We start from the raw sequence: 19,859 nt of genomic DNA on the forward strand, positions 1-19,859 counted from the left end.
ATTAAAAGCAATTCCGTGAAAATCGAATTATTGAAAATTGACCGGATAGAGATGGAGAGGGTAGGGAAGGTGAAAAAAGGCGAAATTGAATTTTATACGGACGGTTTAATGGAGGGACCGCCGGTCGCCAGATTTAATGGAAGATTCTTTCTCATCGATGACTCGCCTCGTCCTCGAGCCCTCAGTCGCTCCTTCTCGGTTTTTGCTCTCTCTTCAGTGGATAGATCGTGCTACCAGTGCTTCCGGTCATTTCCGGCGAGTTGTAAAGCGACCGGCAAACTACGCGCCTCGAGGGCGGAACGCGAATCGACGTTTTGGTGAACGAGCTGCGTCACTTCCTCCAGTCCATCCTATGAGATTTGCGAGCACGATTATTCCGCGAGGAGAATACGGACTGAAGGATAATACAGACTAAGATCGTGTTACATTCAAAGGATGCCATGGCATAGATAACAAGATCTGCAACCCTCGCGGCTAAATTTTCGGTTAAGATAATTAATTAAGTAGCTCGATAAGATTTTAGAGTAATCGCAACAATAACAGTCGTCAAAATAATTAATGGTATCACGTACAGCAATTAAGATAGTACAGGTTATTTCTCCAATCTCTAGAAAAGAGAGATGCCTTATAGTTTATTTATGATTCTTCAATGTTGATGATTCAACTGATTATTTTAGCATCCTGACTTTAAGTTATTTATTCGATTAATTCTGTAATTCGCGAAATTGTTATGTGATATTTTTAATGCACAAATTTATCTCGTCCCTGGAGTACTATTAATGAAGCGATGTATCTCGCGTAACAACTGAAATTCCCTTCATCTCAATCCGACTTTCAATGCTTTACCTTTCGTATTTTTACGCCTCGAGCAAAACGAACTTCCTGCTTCCGGTCGAAGAAGCGGAAAATGCGACAGCGAGCATTGCCGCCTAAAGTAAATGTATAAATCGATGGCTCTTAGGGCGTGTCTGCACTGCCCCGATAGTTTCTGCGAAACCAATCGGACAATCGGATAATCGGCAAAAAGTATCGATGTCATATCAACTTTTGAAAGTAGTTATTTTTGCGATTATTTTTCTCTATATAACGCTGTTTCATAAAATAAGGAATCTTGTGTTGATAATACAAAGATGGTATCTCTTATTATTTATGACGATATTATATTTACTTACATTTAATAATTATAACATGAGATACATAATACATACGAAGCATAAGAATTTTGCATACAAATCAAAAAGAATATAATATTGCACAGAAATAATATTTTTTAACTATATAAATATTGAATTTCTTTTGACAAACCATGTGCAAATGTCTTTTTGTTTAATATGAAAATATAAATTATGAAATAATACATTAACTTTTTAAAGAAAATATACACTGATAAACCGAGATAAAATATTTCAGCGACAATTTTCACGTTTTAGATAAAAAGATAGTAAATGATTCAATTATATAACAACGGATATTGATCGATCGAATTATCGGAAGTGGGCACGCAACTCTTCCGCCGACATCGCAGAACACGTCCATTTCTTTGTGCTTTGTAAGTGCTTTTTGTTCTTATTTGCTATTCTCTCTCTCTCTTTTGCTTCTATCGGGGCGCATTTGAAGAGAACGCCAGAAAGTGGTTACAGCGCGCGTTAGTGCGGCCGGTGGAGAAGAGAGTTGTCCTTCCGACGTGTTCCACATCGGACACACGGAGTTAGTTCTATCTGCTTTTGTGCCGAACCATCGTGCTACAATCACTACGTGACAAGAGATTCGTTCCGAGAAAGAGTGTACGTCGGCAGACAATGATCGTTTTAGAAGATTGTGCTCTTGCTAAATTGCGATTGGTGAATCGCATATTCCACCTTGCATGCTGGATTATCGAGCAAAAATTATCTCTATTTATAGAAAACTTATTTAATTTATTTAATTTATAGAAAACTGGAAAAATACAACACGTTACCAAAATTCTCTAACGCTATTCTATGCAAAATGCACATTTTATTATTATGCATTAACACCTTGAAAGAGATGTAATAATATCCAATGATAGATGATACATGATAGATGTTTGTTCTCTCTTCCATCTTCAAGTCATAAAATAACGATCTTAAATAAATTATAAAAATGTTTTGAAATAGAAAGATACAAAACAATTAGTTTTGTTAATCAAAATTAAGATATTACGAAACACATTATTTTCTCGCATGTGAAATCGCATGTATGTCATTGCGAAGTCGAGCAAATTTAAAAATAGATTGAAACTTTTCAGTTAATATCATGACGTCGAATTAGCGCGAAGAATAATGGGGTCTGACGGTAAGCTGAGCGAATGACTGGTCCAGGAAGTTCCGATAAACGAGATATCGAGGAGCCTCGGAGTCGCTTCTGGGCTTTTCAGGGAGCTCTTAAACGGCCATTACTCGGCTCGGGCTCGGGAGAGCGACTTCCCTGACGTGAACCCGAAGACTGGGGAACTCCGCGGGAGTGCTCGCGCGCAGACATCAAAGACGAGCGTTCGACGACAGCAAGCGAACGGAATCGTCAGACAATGTCGGTCGGGAAATTAACACGTTTAATAGAACAGTGATTTCCACGGGGTGGAATAAAAGCAGTTCGCCCTCGTCGTTTTCCTCGTTACGGATTACGCGGCTCTATTATTTTATTAGTTGCTGGATCGCCCCTTGTAATTTCTAACAATTTGAAAGGAACGCGCTCAAGTTTGCTGAATTAATGGATAACAAATTATCGTGATCTATTTACGGATGTAAATGTAGGGATTAAACTTTTATAAGGCGAAAATTTTATGGGGAGTTACGTTTATTGCACGTATATTGCATGAAATGGTAATTTATTATCACGTTACGTGTTAATATTGCCGCATGCGGTAATATGGTAACAGATTAGTATATTGCCATTAATTATTAATTATTAATTAACTCGTTTATAAATCATTTCGCTGCATTTGTATCGCAAACACTCGTTTGTCAGATCTAAATGGATTTAAACGCTGAACAAAAAATATAAACTATATCCAATAGTGCAAACGCGGTATATTATACGTGTTCGAACTTCGAAGTTGTCTTGCAATTCAACAAGAATTTCCCTAAACAGACATTGCAGCAACAAGCATCCTCGATGTCTCGAAAGAGAGAGCTAAGATACGGATCGCATTCTAACAAGTTTTCGCGAAAGATGCCGAGACTGTTTTCGCAAAGCTGAAACAACGAATTCGTCGAAAGCTTGCTCGCTCGCTCGTAACGAAACGAAATTTTGGGTCAATCGCCCGCGCGACTTTCCTCCTTTCGGCGCCTGTTTTATAAAAACTACATTGCTTCCTCCGAGTATTTCGTTGAGAGACTAAGTTTATGGCGCGCGAGCCACTTAATTTGCCTTAAGTGCACTGGTCGATGAAAGCGCACCCTCATTTTTTCATCCCTGTGCTGCAACGTGTAATATCACAGAAGTTTCGAATAGGCAGCTACTTGTACTTTCGTCGGTGGCGTACTTTCTTTCTATATTCATAAACAAAAAAGACTTTCTCTTAGGACATTACTCACTCAAGGATGAAAAGTTCCATTATTTTTTCCGACATTTGAATGTTCGTTCAAACATCGCAAACAAAGAGAATTAGAGAGAGAAACAGACGAGAGTTTATAATTCTATAAATGACTAATCGTGGAGATCGTGGAAATTAGTAGAGTTCGGTAAATAAAGAACACTAATAGACCTAAGTGAATTGAAAATTGAAACGGGTTACAATGAAACAATCGATCACGCGCAAAGTTAACGAGCTGAAAAGCTATTCATCGCGTTTGAACGAACCCTCTCATGTGTAAAAGATTCTTTTTTTCGCGTACGTTTATGGAAAGCCGACTATTATATTCACCAATCACTCCGAGGTCGGAGGAGGAACTGGATAACAAGTGAAACATGGCGCACTCACTCTTTCGACTGTTAATGTTTCGCTGGATTCGAAACGGGAAAACGTTTTCGTGGTTTGCAACGTCAATGTATGTTTCTACGTCAATATAATTTTGACGGAAGCTTATTGGTGCTGGCAAACGTTCTGTGTATTTGATTTTCTACGGCAGCTATTATTTAATCTTCCTAGTATTGCAACTAGCAATACTGAATACTAGTATATTTACAAAAAAACTCAGTGTTTTTATTTTTTTATTGTTTTTAGTTGAATCGCATTTACTTTCTGGTTGCACCTTCATCGCGACTATATTGGATAATAAAAATGCTTGATGAACAACATTGGGATTGTATTGTTACCAAAATCGTTGTAAATGGAACAATTTAGTAATAATGTGTCAACAGAAATTAAAAACTGTCACAAATCGATGTACTACAAAACGCTACCAATTTCCTCAGTTTTGATAAGTATAACGGTAAACTCGATTAAATTTTAAATTGGAATTTTATATTGACAGAATGTGGACTTGTATCTCTCACTGATAAGTTATAGAACGCAAATATTTCAAATATGCATAGAGAAAGCGGTTAGCCTCCACTAATATTATTTAACGACATTTTCACTAATATAGAGTAATTATTTCTGTTTTTAATTATACACTTCTCTCTTATGCGTGCAATGCAACAACGCATACCCAATTTAACATTTGGAAATATGTTTGAAAATTAACGAAAATATCTTTCCGCTTTATGAGATTAAAAAAGCATCGGAAAAAATACGAGGAGAAGGGAACGCGAGAAGAATAAAATCTGACAGGACAGCACAATTAAACTCGCGCGGGCCACACCTTTGAGATTTAATCTGCAGCTTTTCGTTGAAGTCCCGCGCACATAACACTTCAAGTGACTACTGCATTCCGCATTACGAGCATCACTACGAAAATGAACCGAATTAGGACCGTTACCTGAGCCGTCAATCCTTTAACACTCGATCAAAACGCACAGCTAGATGCAGCTCGCACACATGTTACACGCATCACGGCATCACCGCGGCGGGTCGTCTCGGCGTCAACGTCACCGTCGTTGCCGGTGTCGTCGTCGTCGTCGTCTTCGTATGTCGCGAACACGTGGTGTCACGGGTTATCATCGGCGTCCGTGACGACCTGCGACCCTCGTCGCCACTATTCACTCGATCCCGGAGACCATCTCCTCGCCGCATCGTCCTCGAGCGCGCGCTGCATCATCAACGCACTACTGTTATCGATCCGGATTGCGCTGATAATCTTGCGTGCAATAATATACTCCCTCCCGCCTGTCGTCGACTTAGCGTCATCAAGTGTGTCACTTCGCGAACGAGCGGTATCCTCCAACGGGCTAACGGGAAGGTTCGAAAGATTCTTCAAGGGAGAATCGCTGTTCGATGCCGACGTCGCGACGGTGCGTGAACTCGCGCACGGTCGTTCCGCACTCTCGGACTCCGGACTCTTTGGACACGTTGCGATTTTAATTTCTCGATGATTGTCCACGACGGATTCGTGGATTCGCGGGATCGGTCCCTCCACGCGACGAACGAAACGCGCGCGCCGAGCTCCGCGATGTCACTGGATGCTGCCGGCGAACTTTCGCGCACGGACAAGCGTCCTCCGATCTACCCCCACTGTGCTACCACCCTCTCGTCCCTCCGTCCGGTTGGGGTGCTACTCACCCCGCGGCGCGTACACGTCCAGATTCACCCTCTCGTGTGCCGACACCCGTGCTTCGTGCAAGCTCGATAATCTTCGTGCAAGCTCGCGAGCTTCAATCGAGAGACGGGGGTGAGCGCACTATGGGGGTAGCAGGATGACCAGGAGGCGGTTTGGAAAAGAGGAAAACGCATTTTCTCCTCCTACCATCGCTCCTGCGCGGCGTGTTCTTATGGGATTACAAAGTGATGCATCAGTGAATGATCATAATTGGTGAACAATCAGTGGATTAACAGTGTTAATTTAACACTGATCCATGCATACTTCGATTTATATAAGGTGACATATTATAGTAAAAAAACAACGTAATGAAGAGAATGAAGATTAAAGTATCATTAATATCGAATAGCAAAAGTATTTTATATCTCAACAAAGTACTTCATATTTCCATTTTCCATTAAAATCATAATTAATTAATCGACTTCAGTAGATTCAGATTTGGGAGAAGCGGGCTTGTTGATGGAGTTAAAGTTATGGCGGGTGAAAGAGATAAGAAACACGATGCGCGATAACTTGCTCGCTTCTGTCGACTAGAGCAATTACGTGACAGTAATTAAGATCGTCCGCCCGATTAAAGCTTACATCTACGTGACGATAAATACCGCATGTTTACGACGAGCACTTGCTTTATATTCCATGTATAATTTGCTGGCTTGTTAATATTTTAATATCATTAATTGTTATTATCGGCTAATAAAATTGATTTTACAATCTTCTCCTATTAAAGGAAATATTTGTTTTATAAGTACTGCTTTACTCTGTGAAATCCGTCGTGCGATAATATAAATTAATTTGACGCATGCATCAATTTCCAACGCATTTTGAACAATTAATAAATTGATTGATGAGTAATAATATTTCATGGGCTTGATGCTCGAAGTGCATAAAGTGATTCCATCCGATTCGCGTCCATATTAATGAGATTTGAAACTAATTTTATTGAAATATGGATTTCGATGGAAATAAAAAGTTCTAGGAACAGTTAACCTAAGCGGACTCGGTACTCCAAAATGTCCGACATTTCTATACGCACGTGAATTCGGTACCGTTTTAAATAATTTATACATCTTTCAACGTGATGCGTCCAACGTACTCGCCATGGGATTATCATAAACGAGAAATCGGTGCATTAGCGTAGGCCGTAGAGGGAATAGTAAAGCCGAAATGGATTCCACACTGTGAAACATTCAATGAATGGATCGAATAACAGTCGATAAAGCTAAAAGCTAAACGCTAAATGTATTTATAATCATAAATATCTTCCCTGCTTTTTAATTCAGTGATTTAGTAAGCGTACTGTGCAGCTTTGTAAATGAATATTGTCTTAAGATAATCATTACCCCTTACATTCATTAAGTTTCCTTACTTGCAAGATACGATGAACCAAAATTCCTCTTATAAAACTGAAATTTTCCCTTTTTATTAAATATTCTGAAAGTCGCAAGCGAAACGGAATGCCCCTTGATCCATCTTGCAGCTCTATCGTGCGTTCTATGCATGACGAAAAACTTTCTTACTTTAGACTCTGACGAGCCAATTTGTGTTATAATCACAAATTGGCTCCGGTTTTCGAATCGTTGGCGCGAACTTCGAGCGGACGCTAACGAGCAAGTCCGTCGCTCGTAATTAGTGCTTTCTGAAACTTAGCGGGGAACGTAGTCCGGGACTATGGCGCGGCGCGATTGCGGAAGAACGTGGATAGGCGTGAAAATTCGAAGTGGAATCGACGGTCGGTCGCCATTCCAGGCAATCATGTAGAGAAAGTAGCTCGTTAGACGCGTGATACATGGCTGGGATGCTAATTACCGTGTATCAATTGATCGTCCGCTCGAGCCGACTCGTCGAGTAGCGCAGCGCACTGCGCGGATCTGATCGCAATCGCGCGTACATACGATAGTCCGAGCAGCGATGAGGCACCTTTGTACAGCCGAATCGAATCCGCATCCAGATACCCGTCCGATACACCGGCATTTGCTGCCGAGGCTGTGATACCGCGCCTAACTGCAATCCCAGCTATGTTGCGACGGAGGCTTCGCGGGTAACTTCGTTTCGATAGCTCGGTTGTGGTTATATGGCTTTGCGATTACCTGCGTGAGACGTGAAATGTCAGCGAATATTGAAATGGTTCCATTTTCTTGCGCGGTGCGAACAAAACTGGTGTGCCGCCGTATGCTGTGTGACACGGACGTTATATTAATCTATTAATATAATATTGCTGAAACATTGGATGGAACTGGTCCGTAACTATCAGTTGATATCCGTTGATTGTTATGAATCAGTTGCAATAATTTGTTGTCTTCATTCAGCGCGACTATTCTTAGAGCGTAGATATATTTTTCGTCGTGATTAAACTGTGTATTTCATAGTTGTAGGACAGACCTTCAAACTAGATAGGTGCATTTAGTTATTCATCTGTCCATCCATTCTCCTGACAAAGTTCATACACGACGTCACATTGTTGCACTCAAGCGCTAAGCGTTGGTCAATTCGGTTAATCGAGAATGCCTGAGAGTTTAATATATCCGTTTGATACCTCTAATCAAGACGACACCGAATTTGCAATCGACCACGAGTACGTCAGCTCGACGCACGTGAAATATGCATACGTGAACGCAAATGTGAGAACATACATCCGCAGTCTAGATAGGTATTATATTAGCAAACGGACGTGATAGGAAATCATAAACATGGATGTAGACGGTGCGTACTTAGCATTCTTGAATGTTGAGGCATGTGACGTTGAAGCATGTTATACACTCAAGGTATTTTAGGTTGCAGTCTAATATTTTTATTGTATATAACATTCTGTAATCCCGAGAGAGAGAGAATTTATATAAAAACTAGAATGTTCTAAATATTTTTGTGTCAAGCATATTATTACAGCAGCAAAATTAATTGAATAGAATTTTCTATAGTTACTTATAGCAATCTTTCTGGAAACGTGACACGATATTGCGTTCGTTTCTATCTCTCGTATGTCTCGATCATTTCGCGCACATCTATCCACAGATATGAGTCTATTTCTACGCGATAGGTCTATCTTGGTAATAGGGAATCTTCACTTTGAACATCGTGGCAGCTTCGCATGATTGCGCACGTCGCTCGGTGGCTTTCTGATTGCAAAGACAAGCGTTATCAATTCTGTTGCAGGCAACTTGTACTTCAGCTACACAGGCATGCATATGTATGGACGCTCGTGTATGTATCGAACGTGGCACATTTATATGGTTCCACCGTGCGATGTTGTGAAGACGCGCGTAGAGTCTCTGCGTCTTAAATCGCGTGTGCGGCAAGTTAGAAGTGCACCGGTAATCCTTGCTTTGTGCGAAATACTCGAACGCTGAATCGCTGTGTCACGCAATCTGTCTGAAGCTTTCGGAATTTCGTATAAAGCCGACGCCAATTAATCCAATTTGTTTATTGGATGTTCGATAAATGTAAGTTGCCATACGATTATGTGACTAATTCAAACGTGCTGTCGCGGAAGGTTTGCAATTTTAATGTGATCGTTGCAATTTTGATAAATCTTGATTTTAATTTTCGATTATTTAAATCTCCATTGCAAAAGAAATCTGTTATTTTCCTCGCGAGGTACTTAAAATATACTGGTCGATTGAAATTCTAGTCGAACAATCTTTATAGAAAATCGATATTTTTGTACTTATTGACGTGAACATTTTTGATTCGCATCAGCTGATAGACGATTCGATTGCGACGTCATGTAGGAATATCTCAGATCAGGATCTCTCTGCATTTCGGATTTTCTGATTGAAATCTCGAATCGACTAAAAGAACTTCGACGGAAAACGTCATCCTTCGTGATCGCGATCCATGAGAGTAGCAATCTCCTTTATTCGACTCGGACAACCAAATTATATTCAGATAATTTCACTTCCTGCAAATTCTACGTGCGGTCGCGTGCGAAAAGATCTTGACGCGCACCCAGGATTCGTTTCTAGGATCGGATCCGAAGGAGCCGATCTTACGGAAGGTTTTACTTCAACGCCGTCGACTTCGTAAGCGATCCTGAAGTCCTTGCGCGCGCGTGCTCGCGGTAGAGAGCGATTGCAATTCTAGATTCGGTAAAATCAGTGAAGCGAAAACGCTCGATACGGCAAATTTGAGTTCTCGGTCCATGAGACGCGTGAGAGAAAGGCAAAAATGGCCAGCAGAGAAAATAGGAAAACTAACGGACGTTTACACGCGAGACAAAATAACGGACGCTTGCGAGAGAAAAGGAAAATTTAATGGCGAACAGCCAGTTGTACCTTCAATGCTATTTTCATGTTGCTCTTGGCTACCGTTGACATTTTTCTTAATGGTCATTACTTTTCATTGTTAGGTCTCGTTGGGCCACGAAAACACGTAAATCGAAAAGGACCAACGAATCTCGCGTTGCTTTTCGTAGCCGTGCATTCCGTTTCAACACAGGATGCAATTATTCGACATAGCGGGCCGTTTGATCGTTTCGATGAATACTACATGGCTTTTCATATACCACACACCGCTTTGTCCGGTTTTGCTTCGTGCTCACTGCTCTGATTGCTTTTGTGCGTAAATAGAAGTCATTCAGCCGTTAAAACGAAAAATTATTTCCGACTTTTCGTTCAGACTTCAATAACTATGTGAACGCTTCTGGTACCTTAGTTTTATCGCGACGTCGTAATTGAATTATTTTCAGCTAACAGATAATATTTACAATCAATTACTGCTACGCGCAAATATACTCAAAAAGCATCCTTTATTTCGCAGATATCCTATATCAGTTAAAGCAAGGCGAGAGAAAACTTGAGAAAATCATCTAAGCTTCCGATATCGAAACCTGTTACGATGTTAATCCCAACCGAGTTTCCAATTTCGAAACCTGTTACAATGTTAATTCCACTTCAGATGCGACAATCCGAGGAAACTCGTGACTTCCCGCGCGCCCTTCTTGCACGTTGCGTTACGGCCAGGCAACGAAAAGTTGCACCCTGCAAACATCCTCGTTGGAGAGCGCAAATTCTCCGGGCACAGCATCTCTTAACTTATCAGTCACGAGTGCGTAACTTGACGAGCCAGATATATTCCTCAGCTAAAGGAAACATGCATTATTCGCCATTATCACGTACGTTGAAATTCTCGTAATGCACGCGAACACGAATAAACTGTTCGTTTCGAAAGGAGTTCGCCGCGACGCGACAAATGCTCACCGCCTCTGTCGTGCTCGTCGAAATTCCCGGAGTTTCGGTAACTCGAAGGAACTGTTCTCGGCGGAAGTAGAGTGAAACGAGCTTTACTCTCGTCGCGCGAGTTTTATTGCTGGACCTACGTGACCTCGAAGTCCAAGAATAAACGATGGATGTACGAAATGCCGAGTCTCCGACTGAGACGCATTGAAGTTATCGTGATGACAATGAAGGCCTCGTACAAAACCGAAATAGAAGACCTCATTTATATTTACGTATATTTAACCTATCTAATTCTTTTCACTTCTATTTTTAATTTTTATTAGCTCTGTCAGATATTACATATAATAACAACACAAGCGCATCCTTTCATGTATGATCTCCAGTAAATAACTTAATTGTATGGTTAAAAATTTATTCTTTAATTTTTCAATAAATGGACAAATAGAATGACAACTGTAATTCCTTCATTAATTCGACGATGTCAGTCCGGCGATTCGTGCATTTACATCATCACAGGAAAGAAGCAGATATATGCGGTGCAATGGTACTTCCACTGGCGAATGCATGTTTGCCACGCTACGACTCACAGAAATTTTTACGAACATTACGGCGACGTTCGATCAAAACACGCTTGTATGGTCCCGAAAGAACGTGAGGACGTGTATCGTGGAAGCGAATGGTCGATCGATTACCATAATACGGTGATTCCGGTGCATTCGACAGACTTTCCGGTATCGCTGAACGGAGCGTGATCTATATAAAGGATCGACTAGATTAATATATAATATTGCGGTATAAACAGGCAAAAGATTTGACAAAATTCCACGCTGTTGCTCTTTTCGAAATTCCCTCATCTTCTTTCGTTTCAAAAAGCTCCATTTCATCACGGAAACAAAAGATGCATTATATAACAGCATAAACTTTTAATCCCTTAATTCGAACTCGTTTTGATTGTTCTCAATGCATCCGCAACGATGAGTTAAAATCGTAATTGCTCTTTTAACCATATCTTTTTAATCCGCATCGGGTTTTACTTCGCTGCAAGTTTTGGACAAAAACATAATATGGTGATTATACTATGGTGATTTACAAAAATTTCACCGCCGTTAAATAAAACTCATCGCGTGACATTGACAAGATTTAAATTTAGTTTAATCGTTGAATTTTTGTTGAATGGTCAATTCAACATTGAGCCCGCATATGAGCATTGCATAATAATCGTGGCAAAATTCTCGCTGTGATTCGTGTTCTGTCCGACGATAACCCCGCTATAAATTGAGACAGATAGATCTGAAGGCGCGTATCGAGGAACTGAATGGGCGATAGATTATCATAATACGACGATTCTGGTGCATTCAGCGACGCGCCTCGTTCACGTAAAACGCGAATTCATGCGCGATCGGGTGCGATTTAAGCCGCCACGGTATTTACGTCCGCTTATTTGTACCGATAGCTCCCTTCGTGCAGAAAGATGCCACCATGGCTGCGCGTATTTCCGCCCGGATGAATATTATTTTGCATCAGATTGACATTGCACGACGGTTAAATGGAATATCGTACTACCGAAATAAAAGAAATCAATTCTACAGATTTTAACTGAATTAATAGCTGAGTAAATGGTTTGAATTTTATGTAATTTTATGTCAGAATGCGTAGCAGCATGATATAGAAATCGAAGATTCAACGAAAAACTGATTTCAAAATAGTAATGACAGAATTTCTTAAGAGATAAAAGAAGAAAATACAGTCATCCACATAAAATATGCCGCAGAATTTTAAGTGTGCCATAAGTAATAGGAATATTCCAAAATAACCCAGCAAGAGGAAAGGCCGAGGGAAAGGACGAAGCACATTCTTGAGGAATGTGCCTGCAAAACGTTATGAAATTTTCGAGGGTTTCCGCATTTTATCAGGTCCGATTTCCGCTGGGGAGTCGGTGTAGGGGAATGAGGCAACAAATGCAATTCTTAACGCTATGCGGAAATCATGCGGCGGTAAAGCTGAGGTATATGACTTCTGGCTGCCTTGACGATAAAATAGTTGAACTCACATGCAATACTTAACGAAAAAATATTCTCAACTTTTAAAGTGTTTCTCTATTTCTGTATTTGCTAATACCGGATTTAGAATTTCGTACTCATTTGTCACGAAGTTTGATTTTAATGTATATTTAAAATACAAAAGATCTCGAAGTTATATGTATTTCATATTTTCCTATTTCAAATCCTTTAGCCTTTATGTGTGTGATTAGAATTTGATGGTATGAAAAAAATTAGAAATTTTAATTAAATTATTATAAATATAATTTTTTGAAAAACAATAGACACTTTTCTAAACGTAGCTTGTTCGCAAATGGTTTCCTAAGATAATGGAAGGTGCTTCAAATTCTAATTGAATACCATTCACAATTGAATAAGACGAAAAGTAAGTTTTCTTCAATGGTAGACTTATATATATAAGACATTAAAGAGCTTCACTTCACAAAGACTTAATTTATACAGAGAAGGTAAACTGGGTGATGGTCGTAAAAACCTTTCGATAAACAGCTCTTTCACTGAAGAAGATCTCTTCGTTCTTTCTTCGCAACCTTAGAACATTCGAGCAGAAATGGCGTAATAAATCAACAGATTCTTTTTAATAACTGTCAACACATTAATAAGGAATGGACTAAAATGTTCACGTAAGAAAGGATAGGAATATCACGAATATCATATTAAATAAATTTTTCTATTTACTAAAGAGTAGATAAAAAAGAAATATTATGCGTGAATTACTTGATATTTCAGTCAACATCAGAAAACATGCGATATTTCTGGCTTCCATATCCTTTGCTTCCTTTAATATCGCTCAGCGATATCACCATGATAGAACATGATGTCGTTTTTGGATTAGTTAAATGCTTCAATTGAATCACTATTGCCAAAAAAAAGGAATGATGGTCCTTCGATCTTACTGACATAGTCATAGTCCTTGATTATGTCATTCCTCTGTGCTCATTTTTTATTGAACCTCGATTCATGAGTAATTCTCTATCAACTAGAAACCTTGTGACTTATTAATTCTTTAAATTTTGTAAAAACAAAATTTTAATTGTAAATTATTATAAATAAAAAACTGCAAAAGATATGCTGTGATTTTCTGATTGTACAAAAAAATAGAGAAAACAAATAGATATTTTTATGCTTTTGTGATAATATTTAGTATATAAATCTTATAACGAGCACAAAATAGCGAATTAAATGTTGTATTGTTTAAAAATAATCAGAAAACTGTTACTTTTATGTCTACATTTATTATTGTTTCTATATGTAATAATAAATCGCATATAGTATGAAATTTACTAATTATGTGAGATTCACACATCAAAAAGAGATAATCATAGTAGCTTATCATATATATGTCCATTAGGATGTAATTATACTCTGCAAATATTATTTGCAATAGTAATTCAATCGTAGCCCAATTATGTACGTAAACATTTAATAACAAATATGGTGATATGTTTCCTCTTTTAATCGACAAAAATTGAATTAAATGTGAAACTACAGCTAAGTATTCTAATACATGTTATTATTCTTTTTATTTGTGCTCTGCTTATTAAATCAATTTAATCGATTCTATCGTGAGCTTTATTGAATTGCAATCTTGATTCAAATTTTTAACCTTTATATGAAACAAAAAATATAATGTTGAAAATAAAGATATTATGAAAAAGTTAATTTTGTAAAAGTAATAATTTTTCGTTTGGAAAAGGAGATGGTATTATTTAAACTCGTTTTCATAAATGTTCTCATAAATAGTATACGTAATCTTTTATAATAAAAATGGATTTGTGAAGCACATAAAGACTACTTTAATGAGAGTAATTTGCCGAACACAAGGCACTTTGCCTCCATCTTTTTTATGTCACAAGCCTCCATTTATTATCCAAGTAGAGATTCTCAATTCATTACCAACATAAAGATACGCTTACAAAAGCATGATTCAAATTGAAATTTATGATATTATCAGAAAACCGTTTTCGTTACATTCGCGGAGGCGCCAGTGTTACACAACACCATCATCCCTCTTTCTCTCTCTTTCTTTCTCCATTGCGGGTGAAAAAACGGCAATTCCACTCTGACATCACCGACGAAAATTGCGATTTCTTCGCTCGAGAAAATGCCTTCCGCCTGATTTCGCGAGGAAAAGCGAGTAGCGCGGCACGTAACGCGCGCGAGACGACGAATCCGCGCATCGGGAGATTGAATTCTTCGTGGAATAAGTAATCCCCAGGCGGACAAAGAGAAAGTTCTGGAAGGAGTAAATGGTAAAAGGGGACAGCCATTTCATAAGCGGTGCCGCGCATCGTTCGACATCGCTGCGCTCGCTTAGGGATCGCGCGAGTTCGTGCTCTCTGTAAATCACTTGCATCGTGCGCATTGTTCGCGCTATTAAAAGCGTTATGTTGCATATTAAATCGAGTATCACAGACGAGCGTCCCGTGGACGAAATTCCGTGAGGTAAGCATGCACTTGCTTGCGTGAATTTTGAGGGGTTAAATTGCTCGGGAAAATGAGTAATTTTGCGAATAATGGGGAACGCCGGAAGCGGAAGAGGAGTAGGACCTCAGTAGCGTAAACATTGTGCTGACTCGGCTTTAATCAGAAGGAGCCAAATGAACTTCGGGTCAGCCCTTAGCATCCCGGCAACAGAATCGCATCCCTCTCGTCGTAAGGATAAGGAAGGATGCTAGAGATACTGTTTCCTGCCGATCCGTATTGCTCAGACCAGCTCGAATGGAATGGGGTAGGAGGCGATCAAACAACTTCGGAAGTTCGGGAATTGCAGCTGATGTTATCTCTAGTTTGCACCGGTCTTAATTAATAATAAGAAAAATGGAACAAGGATGTCTTTACATCCTGATCGAACGATGAATATATCCGTTCACGATATTTACTTCTATATGGCAATAATTAACGCAAAAGAGGAGAAGGTTCATTTTTCTTTATCTTTTCAAGACAAAGGATCTGCCGCGAAAAACTTAAACAAAAAATTAAAGTATTATTCAAATTAAAATGGCGAAAGAAATCGAAAATTTATCAGTGAAAATTCTGCGAAAATATAAAAATATAAATTTATAATTGTTTAAATCTTTCTCTACCTCTTCTTGTTCTAAGTTTCTATATCCTTTACAACACTTTTAATACTGTAGTACGTATTTATATACTGATCAGATTAAAATAAATCTTTTTAGAGCACGAGAAAATAACAGTGGCAGAGCGTAATGCATTTAATGTAGGTAAACCAGACGCCTAATTACACGTCATAAATATCGGCGTCGAACTTCCGCGCGGCTGATTTAAGCAAATGAATTCGCGGTATAGAACACGAGCTCACAGGAATTACCATTTTAATGATTCCGGTTTTAAATGTCCATAATTGATTAATCACCGCTAATGCGAAGCATCGGCGTGCGAATCGTTATCCCTTTTCTGTGTAAACTCGTTGACAATAATGCAGTAACAGGATCTGTTTATTCGGCTGATTACAAGCAAAACAAAACTCGCTGATTACTAGTTTTCCTATATTTTCCCGGGCAAATCTCGTAAAAAGCAAATCTCGCAACTGCGATCATGATTCGATCGTTTGCGCTGGCAATAACGAAGCTCTTCAATGTTTTATGTTTTACGTGTTAAGCCCTACATGCATAATATAAAACAACATTTTTACATCGTTAAACTTGCATTTGTTCACGAGCCAGTCCAGATTTAGTCGATGAGAATGCATAAAAAGATATTATATACATGCTTGATGAGGGAAACATGACGATAAAAATGGAACATGCATTTTCCCATATTTGTAAAACATCGGAAACTAAATTCATCGGAATGATGCCTGGTTTCGACAATAAATTAAAATCCTTGATGATCATCAAATCGATGGAAAAACACAAGCGCGTATAAAACGCTGCATACGTTGTACATGTAATGACATTCACTCCGTTCGGATAATTGCATCTGAATATGCGAATGCTGCTCAAGCAGTACACCGTGTCGAGATAAGAGATATCATTCCGGTACAGCTACTCTCTCATCCTCAATGCGAGGTCGCAACAACTTTGGAAACATCCGCCGCGTGAACTATCCTTGAACATCCGCGGTGGCCGCGACTTGATCCTCTCTCCCGTCCCCCTCCGTATATGCATGCAGCGCAAGAATTTAAACGTGAGTTTATGCTTCATAAATAAACTGACAGATAAAATCGAGTGCCTTCTTCAGTCGCCGGTAATTCCTGGGTATTCACTTTCGAGAGTGCACCGGGGCACATCCGGTGCACGCGAGATCCGGTCCCGCGTGGTGAACCCGACGGAAACTTTTGCCCTTAATCGTGCCGTATCTCGCGCGACTACCTCCACAAGCGTGCAACAAATCGGCTTTAAGGTGTACGCCATTATAAAACGGGCTTCGTGCTGTACCCGGCTCGCGTGCAGCTCCGTCGTCACTACTTCCGTTTCCTCGATGCTCTGATCTTTCTCTGACTTTTAAGATGTAAGAGTATGGAGTTTAAGTGGCGCTTTAAGAGTATGGAAAGATCAAGGATTTTACGCTTGCCAAAAAGAAATTATCGTCGTTAACTTAATCGCAGATCTTAATCGAATCATATTGCTGCTTGAGTTATCTACATGAACAGCGAAAGATTAAAAGATAAAATAAAGTGAAATATCAGTTTTACTTAGTTGCTTAATTTTTTACTGATATAGTTTCAGCTTCCTAGTTTTATCTAAGTTCTATATTTTTTAATTTGTGCTCGTTAAGTAAACTTAGAACTTGAAAGTCCTAATTTACGAAACTAATTATTTTATTATTCTCACATAAGATTGCTATTAATAAAAAAAACAGATCCTCTAATATTACCAAGATGATTTCGTGTCGAATGCATTTCACATCAAATATTTTTCAGTTGCAATGGAAGAAGAATACGAAGAAGTTTTCATGGCAATTCTAATTTAGAAATAATTATTTGCTGATTCCGTTTATTTCCCATCAGAGATGCAACGTGTTCTATAATAATAACACATTGCGTATTTCTTCCATTCTAGTTTTTGTTAGTTTCTTCAACCTCCTTCTTATAGATCGCCAAAACTGCATTATACCACGGCAGTTGCATGTCCAAGATGTGTACGCATTCTTTGATCCTGGTTTATGCGCGCCGCTGGGAATAGGCAAATCTATGTGTTGCTTTCGCGCTCCTGCGAGATATGCGAGGATTTTAATTTTACTCGAAAAAGAGAAGCAGTACTTTAAACTGCACAAAAGGAGTCGGCTTCCGAGAGAAATTAGTTTTGTCGAGCTCTATCTCCGGCGGAGGCGGCTGCTACTGCTGTTGCTCTGCTGCTTCTATTGCAGCTGCATCCGCGAACTGATATGAACACGCGCAATAGCTCAAGATGGCGTGGGGAAAATGCAGTTTGCTGTTATGCGGAATGAATTCTAACCGAAATGGCGCTTGTTTAAACGAGAATTAACGGGATGTCCGCTATTTACGATATTAATTGCCGGAAATACGGGATTTATTGTTTAACGGCTTTCCGCAAGAATGTATCGCGGCATGGCTGCCCGTTCTGCGGAATCAAATGTGATTTTGATCTTTGACCGCATTTCGATCTGCAATCTAATACCATTTGGACAATCGTTATTTTTGAAACTGTGTCCCGCTGGATTTGCCCGGCCGATATATTGTAATTGACACGAGACAATTCGTTTGAGGGATAATCTTGCTATGCGTCAACAAAAACATTCGCTCAACTTTGTCAAAATATTGTTCCACTTTCATAAAAGCATTAATAAAAAAAGGAATGATTAATAATCACAGTGAAGGGATGAAGAAGAAAAATATATGATATAAAAGAAAATACAGGTTTGTGCTAATATCTTGTATTTTATGTTTAAATAACATTATTGAACACGTTTTTCATGCGGGCACCATCTACTTTTAATGGCCAAGATTTTAATGTGCTTTTATTCTCAAATTACGCCGAGCATTCAAAGAATTCCAAGTACGCGAAAAATATATTCAAACGCACATTTCTCTCAGATTATAATGTTTCAGCTAAAGTCATGTTTCATTGCTCGGTAAGATATTTAATCGCGGCATGCGAAATGTAAACACAGCTTTAATTACTGTAAGGCATTCATTCCAGTTTTTCAACATTTTTCCGTTTTTACAATATTAAAGAAAGAAAATTCAACTATAAATTTGATAAAAATTCCTAACCAAGAGAAAGTGCATCAACTTTATTGTATTAAATATTTCAATGTTTTTAGTAGAGCCATTAAAAATAATCTCGCAATTTTATCTTGCATTAGCGAGCCAGTAAGAAAAGAGCTATTTACGACATCAACGGGTGAAAAGAAAAGGTCGAAGAAAACTCCGGAAGGATATAAGAAGGGAAGGATGGAGAAATAGGGCGCGAGCAGGAGCTTACGAGTCATAAATCGCAAACCTTGCTGCACGGATGTTGAGATAGGAACATAGTTTCCGACCCTGCAAAATTTTAAGGCTTTAATCGACCACGTCATGTTTCACGGGAGAAACAGTCTGTTTCTCATTAACGTTGATTGCTGACGCCTGATCCTTAATTGACTTTATCTGCTATCATGTGCGCTAAATCACCGATCGACTAATGAAAATTATTATCGGGACGCATCGTCACTGCATCTCAATCGCCAAAAAATATTTTCACCGGAATAAAAAATAATTTCAATTTTAAATTTATTTCACGCTTTACGAAGTATAACTGCAGAATTTTGTTTTTTACAACTTGCATTAAAATTCGATTTGCATACTCATAGTTAGATCAACGCAAGCAAAACATTGCAACGTGTTGTCCACAATCGCAAGCTTGTCAATCTACTCTATACCTTCGCCAGAAAATGGCAACATAAAAATTAAGAATTGCGAGGTTTTGTCAGTCAGCTTCGAACGAATCTTCGTATTGGAATATCGAGATTTTGTTCTCAAGAGTATCGGAAGTGCTTGAAAGGGCTGA

General features: G+C 39.0%; 1 protein-coding gene across 4 annotated transcripts in view; it reads right to left on the reverse strand.

Annotated features, from left to right (window-relative positions):
- The window catches only part of LOC105275896 (hemicentin-1), a 185,601-nt gene extending 180,060 nt beyond the window's left edge, over positions 1–5,541 (reverse strand). For 3 of the 4 annotated variants that reach the window (XM_011333088.3, XM_011333086.3, XM_011333084.3), the window contains exon 1: positions 4,881–5,541. The gene's annotated coding sequence lies outside the window, so the exon portion shown is untranslated. Of the gene's footprint in view, positions 1–4,763 lie in introns of all 4 variants that reach the window. The other variant, XM_011333085.3, reaches the window with a different exon arrangement.
- Positions 5,542–19,859: the final 14,318 nt, after the last annotated feature.

Source organism: Ooceraea biroi, chromosome 11, assembly GCF_003672135.1.
Source record: "Ooceraea biroi isolate clonal line C1 chromosome 11, Obir_v5.4, whole genome shotgun sequence".
Lineage (NCBI taxonomy): Eukaryota > Metazoa > Arthropoda > Insecta > Hymenoptera > Formicidae > Ooceraea > Ooceraea biroi.